Here is a 9,245-nt window from a genome sequence, read left to right as displayed (position 1 = left end):
AGGCCTTAGCCAAGGTGTGAGTGAGCTCATTGACCTCCTTCTTGAGAGTCTCATTCTCAACCATTAGTGAGGCATCACAAGTGAAACCATCACTACTAGATGAGGTGGAAGTAGAAGTGCTACAAGAAGGGTTAGTGGGAGCAACAATGATAGGCTTATGGAATGATTCATCAATTATATCACAAGTTAAACCTACATCACATGTCTCAACATGCTTCTTCTCATTTTGCTCATTAAGCAAAGAGGAATGAGCTTTTTCAAGCTTCTTGTGAACCTTGCCAAGCTTCTCATGGGCTTCCTCTAGCCTCTCATGAGATGCATTGAGCTCATCAAAGGCTTGCTTAAGGGCTTTTAGTTCCTTACACAAGATTTTGCATTCCCTTCTCTTAATGTCAAAGTGTTGTTTAGCATCATCTAGCATGTCAAGTAATTCATCCTTAGTTGATTCATCATCATCACTATCACTTTCATTTTTATTTTTATTATCATGGTCCTCATCACTTCCATCATCACAAGTTTGTACCTTAGTGGCCTTAGCCATGAAGCATGATGGAATATCGAAGAGAGAAGGCTTCTCATTGATAGCAATGCTTGCAAGTGCCTTCTTCTTGGTGGTCTTGTCATCATCACTATCATCGTCATCACTTAAGGAAGCATCACTATCCCAAGTGACTACATATGAACCACCCTTCTTCTTCTTGAAGGTCATCTTGTCCTTCTTCTCTTTCTTTTCCTTCTTGTCATTCTTCTTGTTCTTCTTGTTGTCATCACTATTGTCGCTATTGTATGGGCATTGAGCAACAAGATGATCTTTGCTTCCACAATTGAAGCACCTTCTTGACTCTTCCTTGTTCTTGGATGAAGAGTTCTTTCTTCGAGCATGGTAGCCCTTCTTCACCATGAACTTGCCAAATCTCTTGACAAAGAGAGCCATCTTCTCATCATCATCATCATCCCATGAACCATCATCTTCACTTGATGTGGCTTGCTTGGCCTTGCCCTTGGATGATGTGGCTTTGAATGCCACACTCTTGTTCTTCTCATCCTTCTTCTCATCTTTCTTTTCCTTCTTTTCTTCCTTCTCATCATCGTCTCTATATGTATCATCGGTCATTATATCTCCTAACACTTAGTTTGGCGTCATGGTGTCCAAACCACTCATCACTAGAATAGTGACCAATGTGCCAAATCTTGAGGGTAGGCATCTCAAGAACTTATGAGAGAAGTCCTTGTCCTCTACCTTCTTTCCAAGTGCTTTGAGATCATTGACAAGCACTTGAAGCCTATGAAACATCTCCGACACACTCTCATCATCCTTCATCTTGAAACTAGCAAACTTCTCCTTGAGGATATATGCCTTGGCACCATTCATGGCTTGAGTACCCTCAAATGATTCCTCTAACTTCTTCCAAGACTCATAAGCCATCTCAATATTCTTGATTTGCTCAAATGTTCTCTCATCAATGGCATCATGAATGGCACTAAGAGCAATGTCATTGTTTTGGAGAAGCAATTCTTTGACGACGGTGGGATTCTCCAGATCTTCTATCTCAATCTTGGTCTCCACCACTTTCCAAACCTTCCTATTGATAGACTTGATATATGTTGTCATCTTAGCCTTCCAATAGGGATAGTTGGAGCCATCAAATTGGGGTGGCTCCTTGGTGTTGTTGATTTGAGCCATTTTGACACCGAAGGTTGTTAAGCCTCAAATCACGGTGACCTCGGCTCTGATACCACTTGAAAGGTCCTAATGGCTAGAGGGGGTGAATAGCCTATTAAAAATTTCTACAACAACACTTAGCAAACTGGTTAGACAAATATGAGGCGAAGCGAGTGTTGCGCTAGCCTACTAAAAGTGCAAGCCACTTACCACAATTCTAGTTTCTATAGTCTCTATCCACACAATGGCTATGTCACTACACTAAGTTAGTGTTTTCTCAAAGGCTAACTAAAGAGCCACACTAACCAAACTAACAAGCTCTCACGACTAGCTACACTAAAGAGCTTGATAACTAGTTTGCGGTAATGTAAAGAGAGAGAGAGCAAGATGGTTATACCGCCAAGTCGAGGAATGAACCAATCAATCAAAAGAATGAATACCAATGAAGACCAATCACCTTGAAATCAAATGATGACACAATGATTTTTTATCGAGGTTCACTTGCTTACCGGCAAGCTAGTCCTCGTTGTGGTGATTCACTCACTTGGAGGTTCACGCGCTAATTGGCATCACATGCCAAACCCTCAATAGGGTGCCACACAACCAACACAAGATGAGGATCACACAAGCCACGAGTAATTTACTAGAGTACCTTTTGGCTCTCTACTGGGGAAATGTCAAGAACCCCGCACAATCACCACGATCAGAGCCGAAGACAATCACCAGCCTCCGCTCGATGATCCTAGCTACTCCAAGCCATCTAGGTGGCGGCAACCACCAAGAGTAACAAGCCAAACCCGTAGCGAAACATGAACACCAAGTGCCTCTAGATGCAAACACTCAAGCAATGCACTTGGATTCACTCTCAATCTCATAATGATGATGAATCAATGATGGAGATGAGTGGGAGGGCTTTGGCTAAGCTCACAAGGTTGCTATGTCAATGCAAAATGGCCAAGAGAGTGAGCTTAAGCCAGCCATGGGGCTTAAATAGAGAGCCCCCATGAATAGAGCCATTGGCTCCTCTGTCCAGTGAAACACGGGCTAACCAAACGCGCCAAATAGGTTGACCGGACGTAGGACCCCAGCGTCCGGTCACCCGATGCTCGCCATGTGTCATCAGCCTCAAATGCTGAGCGCCCGATCTTAACAGCTAGTCTACTTCATGCCACGTGTTAAGTTGCGATCGGACACAATGCTTAAAGCGACCGGACGCTCCATCACTGGAGTCTGGTCGTTTCCAGTAAGTCACCAGAGCTAGTTTTTTTGACCGGACGCGTCCGGTCCACCATGACCAGACACGCCCGTGTGCGCTACCACATTAGCAGGACCGTATGCTGAACAGTGTTCAGCCAGAGTCCGGTCACCTACGTCCGTTCTCAGGCTGAGAGTAGCCCGAACACACCACTGGTTTTATAAATGACCGGACACAACTCCCCCAAGTCCGGTCACCAAGTGACTAGCGTTCGATCACTGTTTCACAGTGACAAACACCTCCTTTACTTCACTAACTTCTCCACCCTTTCTCAAATGTGCCAAACACCAAGTGTATCACCTTGTGCACGTGTGTTAGCATATTTTCACAAACATTTTCAAGGGTGTTGGCTCTCCACTAGATCCTAAATGCATATGCAATTAGTTAGAGCATCTAGTGGCACTTTGATAACCGCATTTTGATACAAGTTTCACCCCTCTTAAAAGTATGGCTATCGATCCTAAATGTGATCACACTCACTAAGTGTCTCGATCACCAAAACGAAAAAGCTCCTATCAAGTTTCACCTTTGCCTTGAGCTTTGTGTTTTCCTCTTTCTTCTTCTCCAAGTCCAAGCATTTGATCATCACCATGGCATCACCATCATCATAATCTTCACTGTTGCTTCACCACTTGGAATAATGCTACCTATCTCATGATTACATAGATGAATTAGGTTAGCACTTAGGGTTTCATCAATTCAGCAAAACCAAACTATAGCTTTCAATAATTTGCAACGACATGAAACTGAATGCTAGCTACAAACATTGTGCCCACAATCATAGTTCTTATTATATATTATCCTGGTGCTCACCTAATAGGCATTGTGCTGTGACAACCCGAAAGTTGCAACAAATAAAACTTTGCAAAACCCCGTTCTAAATCCTAGATGCAACTGTCCCACCTCCAATCTTGAGCATTAAGTCTGGTTTCATTGAGCCCAGAAGGACCTGTCATGGGATAGGTCATGGCTCGTTTGCCCTCTAGTTCAACCTATGTGACCTTGTTGTCATCGGACCCATTCCTAACGCCAGAAGGTTAAAATAGTGCCATGCTCGATCATATGCCAACCACTCAGCTCTCATGTTGTGTTGTCCACTTGTCATCCCTCTTGGCCCTACCCCTCAGCTTATAACTCACCCCAAATCACCAACATCATCTCTCCCCCATTCATCTCACCACTCTCATCACTCTATCTTTAAGCAATAACAAGAGTGAGAAAGATGAAAATGGATAAAATTTTGAAGGAAGCCCATGCTTGAATGGAGAAGAAGATGAAGGTCAGTACCTTTATCCCTAGACAAATTCCAAGCATAAGATTGTAATCTCCCCCCTATCAACCCCTTGATCCCATCTTACTCCCTAATTCACATGTTCAAGCATGAAGGAGATGCTCCTCCCAAGTGCCTTCCAATCTTGAAGAACACATCATCCTCATGGGTGACATAGAAGTTTAAGAAGATGAGCATGAGCTTGGTGACCTTAGATTTCATACCTCAAGAGATGATTTCCTCACCACTTCTCTCTCAATCTTGGTCTAGAAATCCACACCTAGAATAGAGCACCTCAAGAATAAAGATTTAGATGAGTTTCAACCCTAGATTCACAACACTAACACCTTAGACAAGCACCCCATGAAGTTCTCAACACATCCTAGGGACCCTCCTTAGACATAGTGAACCATAGCCCCTAAGAACACCAAGAACATAGATGAACACATGTTCTATCAAAGTTCTTTAGACTGTCTAACAGTGAGTATCAAACTCTCCAATAACTCCTCACAATGTTCCAATAAAACCCTAGGACAACTACAGACTAATACACTTAGACACGGCCAACCCAGTTTCGTCGAACTATCTGATGTTACTAATGGGATTGTCTGATGAACCCACTAGAGACCATAAACATATCCCATCGGGAATGATCATGGACTTTTTGTCCTTCAACAAAAGACTATCTGTTAAGTCAAAGTAAAGCCACACTTAGTTATCTTTTGCTCTAGAAGCCTAATCAACCTGACCTCAGCCCATCCTAACCTATAGCAACCTGGGCCGCAGCCGTGGCCGCGTGCGCAGAGGGGAGCACGGTGCTAGGCTGGGCTGGCTATGGCTGTGGGCTTCTTCTCCCCTTCTATCTCTTTTCCTTTTTCTAATTCCTTTCCTATTATTATTTATTTCTCCCCAAGTCCATACTTGTATACAAGTAAACCGATACATGTATACACTCCTACGGTGGGTCCACTAGGCTAACCTTATGAGGTTTGCCACTCTAGGGTCTCAAGAACACACAAAAGTTACTTCAATTTATAATGTTGATTAATTAGCTATTAACCAAACACAAGAACCAAGAAGTGGCAAATCACAAGTTGGTAATGAATGCACATGCTCAATCATGCCAATTAAGGTTTACCTAGTGCATCTAGGGTTGGCTTCCTAGTATGTCCACTCACCATGCAAAGTTTTGGGAAGAAGTTTTAAAACGTTGGGATTTTGGGCGCTAGAATTTTTAGGGTTGTTACATCTATGGTCTCCAACAACCAAGAAAACACTAGTTAGAGGAGTATAAATAGCCCCAAGCAAGCTCACTTGTCATTGCTCCAACGGTCAAATTTTTCTTAGAACACCAAATGATCTGCTGACCCATGAATAGTTGCACCTATTCATAATGTGGTAGTATGTGAGCTCTATTGCCAAGCTACTAGACATCACCAGATAATGTTTTGACCCAAGCTTCAAGAAATTACTAGATGATCTGTAAGGCGATCACCTCTGAAAATCATCAATTACATAGGTCTTCGGATGCCCATATCTATAAATCGATTTCCTGAGGCTGTCATCTTAAGATGCCTAGGAATCCATTCTAAGCATTCGTCTCTAAAAATTGATTTTTAGGTAGATTCCTTAAGATGCCTGTCTCTATAAATATTTGCATCTAAAAATAATTCATATATTTTTCATATGAACTCTGATGAAGACAAACTTTATACCAAAATTTTAGCCCTCGACACAACTACAACCTTGTAGCCGAGAAGGTTTTTTATTTGAAACTGTTTAGAGTCCAAAATATTGTTTTAGGTTCACAGATTTTGAAATTTGAAACGTAAAATTTTCAAACAACCTAGGTTGTTGACATGGTCTATACCAAAGTTGTAGTTCTCAATATAATTTATATCTTTGTAGTGGAAAAGTTTTTTTATCTAAAGTCCCAAATATGTGTTTTAGGTTCAAACATTTTGAAATTCAAAATTTTTAATTTTTAAACAGCCTTGAAATGTTCACATAGTTAATACTAAAGTTGTAGTGGCCGAATCTACATCTTTGATGGAAACACAACTTATATCAAAGTTGTAGTACTTGACAAGATTTAAAACTTTGCCATTGAAATTTTTTCATTTGAGTTTATTGATTAGCCACAATATTCTATAAAAAATTATGAAATGTTGGTATAAATTGATAGCTATCTAGTTATAGTCATAAAAGAGTGTGTAGTTTAATGATAGAGAAGTGTTATCTTTGTGTTGAAATTGTCTTAGGTTTGTGTAAGGAAAATGGATCCTATGGCCAGATATGTTTGATTTTGGTGTTTGATGATTAACAAGACCATCTGGACTAATATTATTTGTTAGTATTTTTGGAAATAGTTCAAAGGATTCAAAGTGTACTTGGACTTAGGCATCAAAGTGGTTATTTGGATCATCAAAGACATTAGGAGCTGTGATGAAGATCTATAAGTACATGAAAAAGTCCAAGACACAAGATAGAACAAAGCCAAACATGAAGATCTTGAAGAAACAAATTGAAAAAGGGCTCAGCAGGGCATCGGAACGGACCCAAAAGGGCATCGGACCAAAGGCCACCGAACCCTAGCAGGGAGGCATCTAGAAGGCATCGGACCAAGCATCGGACTAGCAGAAGGACAGGCATCGGACTATACACTACTGTTGTTCATAGAGGATCATGCATCGAACCGAGCCAGTAGTGCAACATTGGACCATAGCGTCCCGGTACTAGAGGGAACAAGGCTCGTGGCGGTTTGGCCGGAAGCTGAATAGTGAAGACGGCGGCGAGCGGTCCGGGAGAGGCCACTCAGAGACCCACTTGAGCATGAGGAAGGCCGGGGGATATCCATGGAGTTGCCTAACCGGGAGCTTGGCCCTTGCGAGGGCATCCTTACGAGGGGCTCCAATAAGGACTAGGCGGAAGCAAGGAGCTTCACGATACCTCGGTAAAAATACCAAAGTCATCGATGTGAGTTTGCATCTCTATCTCAATCAAGCTCCCGCATTTACATTGTGTACTTAGGTTGTGTGCTTTACCTTCCAAGCTCAGTTGATAGGCTAGTTGATAGGATTGAAACCTAGGTTGTATAACTCTTTTGCGGTAGAGATAGCAACACACCTAGCCTAGCTTTACTAGCACATCTAGGTAGTTTATTTCTTGCATAGGTTTTGACTAAGTTGAAATTAGAGGCCATATATAGTTAGAAGTAGTTTTTAAGTTATCTAATTCACACCCTCTCTTAGGCCTCACGGTCCCTACAGTTTGAACCCTCAAAGACACAAATTTTTTTTTGTTTTTTAAGTTTACTAGGTAGCGTGCCCGTGCGTTGCTTCAGGATAGCTAACAATTTATACTAAAAACATATGGATCGCACAATAAGATAACAATACTGTAAAAATTAAATATCAACATTAAAGTTATAGTTAATCCAAAAGGCAAAGTTTATGAAATTAACAGTCACGGAGAGCGCGGTGTCACAGGCTTATAAACTCTACTTTATAGACATTTCCGTGATGCGCCTAAGATAATGTTTTACATCGGCAGGAAGAAATCTCCAATATCCATTTCTTTCTTGTGCCAATAAATCCATGAATAAGTTCTACCGCATCTCCATACCATCCTGTACGCAGGCTCGAGTATATATATGTCAATATTAGTGCTTGTCGCATGTGTAATACTACGTCTCTTGAAAAATCTTCCACAAAAACTTAAAACAAAGTGTTATACTCACCGTATAAATATGTGTGGCTTTTGGTCTATTCCACGTAGACATATACTATAGAATAAGATATCCACTTAAGTGTCTGTGGCAAGATTTACGATCAGCGATATATAGAAATAGTTAAATCATAGGTATTATTATTGCAAGCCATAGTGACTATGAGTTAGTTACCCATCTATACCTCTACAATGTTTCCTTACCATCTGAATTTCCATTTGAAGACATCCTCATTCCATCCAGGAATATGTACATTCACTGCGTCCGTGTACTGCAAGGTAAATTGAAGAGTGTACCTGGTATACATCAGCGCTGGTGTGTCTTTACACCAGTCTTCAATAGGTCTAGAATCAATCATGATAAGCATCTTCTCCTTTTGATTGAAAACATAAAGCATACACTTTCGAACATGCAGCCATGGCAAAAGAAACTACAAACATGGTAGCATTTAGAATAGTATATAGGAAACAAGTAATAAAAGCAGGAGCAAGTGACTTACGTATCTGCATTGTGCTAAGCTGTATTCCATATCCTCACATACACCAATCACAGCAGCCATTTCTTTCTTAGTGTATTTTTATGGTATTCTGGTATTTTTGTTAAAGCACATATTTTCTGGAAGAGAAGGATATCGAGAATCAGGATTAGTATAACTTGGCCTACTTTATACAATTAGGAGAACAACAAATAAGACAATATAATATAGCACGATAAGAATTTTAAAAATGTGCTTACACAGAATCTCAGGTCCATGTGATGCTTCATAATACTATTGTATTTTTTCATTGTATTGTACTCTCGAGCCGCCTGAGAACGAACACCTAAGTTGAAACAGTTCTCAAAGATGTCTCGATTGTTTATTAACAACTCTCGTAGGTCCTTGACACTAAGGGCAATCATGGAGGGATGAAAACCTTTAACCCAAGGCTTCCTGCAAAGCATTAGATACAAATGATGGTTTTCGTCATATAAGATAAGCACACTATTATTAGTAAATAAAGTAATTAAAATAAGCTTGTAGCTTACTTCAACGTCGCTTCATCCTAAATTGCCCTGACGTAATCACATAGTAACTCAGTCATCTCTTCCTTGTTCATTGGCATGTCTTTCATGGCCTCAAATGCCCAAAACTTATCAGGGTCTTGGTTGTCATGGACTTGTGGGGATTTATTCTGAGTTTGTATGTATTGAGGGGTGCCCGTTTGAACCACTAAGCATTCGGCCTCCTCAGAATGTTTTCTCTTTTTTGTGGACACTTGATCAGCCATCTTTGGATTCTCTATTATGGCACAGTTGCTTGGGCTTCCAATATTTTTATCCCTATCAAGAT

At 40.8% G+C, this 9,245-nt stretch overlaps 1 pseudogene; it reads right to left on the bottom strand.

Moving 5' to 3' along the window:
• Window positions 1-7,687: 7,687 nt before the first annotated feature.
• LOC136503269 (uncharacterized) lies at window positions 7,688-8,668 on the bottom strand (annotated as a pseudogene).
• Window positions 8,669-9,245: the final 577 nt, after the last annotated feature.

This window comes from Miscanthus floridulus, chromosome 14 (genome assembly GCF_019320115.1).
Source record: "Miscanthus floridulus cultivar M001 chromosome 14, ASM1932011v1, whole genome shotgun sequence".
NCBI lineage: Eukaryota > Viridiplantae > Streptophyta > Magnoliopsida > Poales > Poaceae > Miscanthus > Miscanthus floridulus.
Note: the sequence above shows the minus strand (reverse complement) of the source record. Positions and strands in the feature narration are given on the sequence as shown.